The sequence below is a fragment of the Microchirus variegatus genome, assembly GCF_963457635.1.
Source record: "Microchirus variegatus genome assembly, chromosome: 8".
NCBI lineage: Eukaryota > Metazoa > Chordata > Actinopteri > Pleuronectiformes > Soleidae > Microchirus > Microchirus variegatus.
In genome coordinates, this window is record NC_139809.1 from 13,700,674 (window position 1) to 13,705,478 (window position 4,805).

Consider the following 4,805-nt stretch of genomic DNA (forward strand, 5'->3'; position numbering starts at 1 on the left):
TACTGTTTAAAGTGTATATACAGAGGATTTAAGACCGTATATGCAGAGGCTACAATCTTAGAAATAAAAATGCTAAGTTGAACCATATAAGGTTCTTTGGGTAGAACACCTTTAAAAGAACACCTTTAAAACCCTTTATTCAGGAAAGGGTTTTTAAAGGGTTCTCTGGATAAAAATGGTTCTTAGCCCAATTTATACTTCTGCGTAAAGTGTCCTGTCGAAGAGCCTCTGCGTCGTCTCCGACTGCACAAAATATTTTTTAAGTGTCCGTCACTCCGTCAAGGGAAAACGGAGACGGCAAGAGCTGCGATCGGTCCTCAGGACAGGCCGAGCTAAGCTGCTCTGTGCCGGCTCACAGTGAGCACCGAGCGTTCACAGACGCGGAGCTGATCTGCGCCGATAACGCCGCTGCCAAACTATAAATACGTCATATCTTAACACACAGCACATGTTTAGACTCTAAATGGCCAATTTCTCGCCTCAAATTATCTTAAAACTGCGGTCCGTCACACAGAAAAGTGAGAAACGGCTACCGTTTCAACAACAACAGTCTTTCTCTCTCTTTCTTTCTCGGACGCCATTGCTCACTGTAGCCTGAAGCAGAACAACCTTGCGCAGCGACCCCTACTGATCGGGCAGGAAATTGCAGCGCGTGTCCGTCACCACGATGCAGAAGTATAAAGGCTCGAGGGGTCTCCGTGGTGATGCAGACGGATAACGCATACGCAGTCGGAGAAGTCTAATGTGGCCTTTAGTGTTACCAAGAACCCTTGAAAAACCATTTGCTTTTTCAGAAGCAAATGGTAGAACCAGGTAGAACCTCAGCCCTTGTAGAAGAACCCTTTTGGAACCCTTATTTCTAAGAGTGTATAAGAACATACAAAATAGAGTGTCTTATTTACTTTTTTCCCGCACAAACTACAGACAATCAGATTAATTTTTTATTTTTTTTCCATTTTCATCAACTATGTAAAGACACCTGAACAAAAATGACTCAAAATTTGGAAATACGTCGCAGTTCAAATTTCGCTTAGTTCGTTTTTTTCTGAACGAAAACAAAATGAAAAACTCCCAGTTTCAAAAAAACATAAAACAAACATGCAATATGAACTCAACAACACATAAGAACACGGGGGGGGGGAAACACATTTTGTTATTATATTATTGTCAGTTTGTTATTAAGTTGTGGCTTATAAACACACCCACCCACAGGATGTCCATATAAGGAGTTGTGTATTATTCCCACGGTAGTTTACCATTGATGCGCCTGCGGCACAGATCTGTGCCGTGTGAGCACTGAGGGTTAAGTTAAGAGACTGTATAATACAGTATGTCAATGAGTGTCCTCACAATGTATGCTGTGCAAACCTTGTGTGTGTGTGTGTGTGTGTGTGTGTGTGTGTGTGTGTGTGTGTGGTGTGTGTGTGTGTGTGTGTGTGTGTGTGTGTGTGTGTGTGTGTGTGTGTGTGTGTGTGTGTGTGTGTGTGTGTGTGTGTGTGTGTGTGTGTGTATGAAGTATTTCTTCCAGGACTCGTTGATGGCCGAACAAAGCAGTTTGACTCACTGATTTCTCGCTTCATGACAAGCACTTTTAACACTCGCTCCACCTCCTTCACTCTCTCCTTCTGCTAACCTCTCTCTCTCTCGCCCTCTCACACACTCACTTACTCTGACTCTCTCTCTCTCTTGTTCCTCGAGGAGTTGAAGAGTTGAATCGTGGGTCAGCAGTTCTCTGTGCAGAGCCAGAGACTAGATTTCCAGATGGTGAAGTCACCATTTATCTCTGCTCATCAATTAAACACGCACATGCACACTCACGCACACTTACATGTGAAAGTGTGATTGTGTATGATTGTCGTCTCTCTTGTTTTTAACCTGTGCATACAACAACACAACAACAAAAATTTGATTTGCTCTGTTTTCACTGGCACATAGAGTCAGTGATCAGTCAGGGATTTCACTGGTTCCAGGAGAAGAGCATGATGGGAAAAAAAATCACAACAGTGCTGAGGGGACACTTCCGTTAAGAGGGGAAAACCCACTTAAACTTTAAGGTTCGGTCAGTGTGTGTGTCTGTGTGTATTTATATCTTTGTAAGGTCCAAAAAAAACGTAAACACCTATCTTTGTGGGGATATATTGTCTGGGCCTCACAACTTTAAAGGGCTTTTTCAGGGCTAAGACCTGGTTTTAGGGTTCAGGATACAAGTTTGTTTAGGCTGTGTGTGTGTGCTGTTTATTAATCTGTAATAAATAATCCGAGGAAGATGAGAATCTCCTCATTTCTCTACCATCATGTCAGTAAAGTTTCCTCTTCCAAAAAGCCTGGAAACTAAAAAAGGATTTATATTTATTTCTTTATTTTATTTAGTAAACATGCAGTCAAACGAGTAAAGTCACTTTTAATATTTATTCTGTTGCTATTGTATACATTTAAAATATACCTGAGACAAAGTTGTTCTTCTGCTCTTTATTTATATTACGTGTGTTTAGGTGGACGCGTTTGGTTTTGATTGACAGGTGTCTCAGCCAATCACAGTCAGAGACGGTGGCTGTCACTCAAACCACCACTTAGCCCCACCCATCCCCACCCACCGTGACTCCTCCTTTCGGTCCAGCGACGACCAATAACGTCCGGGAGGTGACGTCACTGCTCTCTTGTCCAATGATCTCTGACTCTGCTCACAGACTCGCTCATGTCACAAAACCCTTTATTTATTATAATAATATAAAAACACACATGTGACGTCACGAGCAGCTGTGTTAATGTTAAAATTACAGATTTTTTTATGTTTAAATTAATATTAGAAATAAGATGAAAATTCAAGCATTTGCAGCAGGAATCTGCACATTTACATTTTTAAATGAATACATTTAGAGCCACGTATGGATTGTTATGTATTTATTTTTTTATTTATTCTATTTTTATTTAAATGTAAACAGTGTCACGTGTGTGAATGAGATTGACTCATAATGTCCACCTCCACGATCATCCTAAATTATGGTTTCAGGCCATAAACTGCATGGTCCGGACTAGAGCCCGGTTTTTTCTTCATGTGGGTGAGTTTAGTTCACACTTTGACACAAGGGAGGAAGGAAAGAAACGTTACTTTTTTTAACGTTGAAATCGCTCGAGACAAAGTCAGTTTTAATTATTATTAATTGTTCATGTATTTAAGGACGAAATTAAACATTGCATAGTGATTATAGTGATTATAAACACGTGTTCGTTACAATTGGACGATTATTGATCACTTAATTACTCGTAATCAGCTAAATTATTTTTGTGACGCAGTTTGGGCGCAACATTAAATTGACTTATAGAATTATATTAATGTTATTAGTGTCGATGGCTCTTGTTTATACGACGATCTGAAAATATACTATATTACCACTATATTTAAATATATCATATATCATACATGAAAGGTTATATACAGTGCTTGTAACACACACACACACACAGCGAGACGAACAATCGTGTCAATAATTAGGATTAATTAGGTCTGTAAATAATAATAATGTATTTATTGAAAATATGTTTGATTATTTTCTCTCTTTTTTCTCTTGCGGGACTAAACTTTAACTCCGTGTGTATTTGTGTGTGTGTCTGACTTTAACTTATTCCGTCTGTCACACTGTGTTATGTACATACTACATATTATTATTTTATATTCTTAAAATTAATAGAATAAAATAGAATAAAAAACGTGTGTTATTAAAGCGGAATAAACCATAAAGACAGATTAAGTCTCGTGTGTTCACATGCGCGCGACCACAGAGGCCTTGGATAAGTAATTAATTCACACGCTCACATTTTATATTCATTTAATTTAATACGATTAAGCATATTGTGTAAATAGGTGCGGATTGATTTATTATCAACACAAAATGCCGTAGTTTTTTTTTTTAAGTTTTATGATCGTGGAAGATTAACATTTAATTTATGATGTAACGGATTTGTGCGCGAGGCCTGTTTTTCTTTTCTCTCCCGAATAGAATTACTTCTTTAATGAAAATGTAAAAAATAATGTATATTATACAGTGTGGACTTTATAACTTTATCGTACACAAATAAATAAATTACGATATATATGTCCATTTATATATTTATAGAAAAAACATTTATTCATAAAAACGTTTTCCTTCACATTTTTTTGTTGTTGTTTACCAAATTAATCAAAAATGTGAGTTGTTTTTTTTTGTTCAGTCTATGCAGGTCATAAATTGTGTGTGTGTGTGAGTGAGATGCTCAGCATAGAGTTTAATGAATGAAGTCAGAGAGAGCTGCTGTCCCTCATCACCTCCTGACTCCGCCCCTTAACCTCTCTCTCTCTCTCTCATTCACAGGCACACACACACACACACATGGCTGACAGGAGTGAGGGAGAAGAGGGGCTGCTCCTCCTCACTCCTCCTCACTCCTCCTTTCTCCTCCTCACTCCTCCCTCTGTCATTCACAGAGGAGGCTCCGAGCAGAAACCTCTCCATCTCTTGCTGCTGCTGTGGATGAACAACTGAACAGCTGATCACAGTTTTCTTCTCATCTTCTGCTGCTGCTGCTGCTGCTGCTGTGACTTTTTCCCCCTGCGTCACCACAAATTTCTGTGTGTCAGAGTTTCCAGAGCGGCCGCGTCGTAAAACAACTGAAGAAAGTGAAAGAGAAGAAGCAGAAATCAGCAGAACTCTCCAGGATCCACTGGGTGGTGTTTTGGGGTTTGGGTCAGTCCAAAGTCCAGGTACGGGGGGTGCAGACACGATTCAAAAATAGCCCACCTCATCCCGCCTCTCCTCCCCTGGACCACG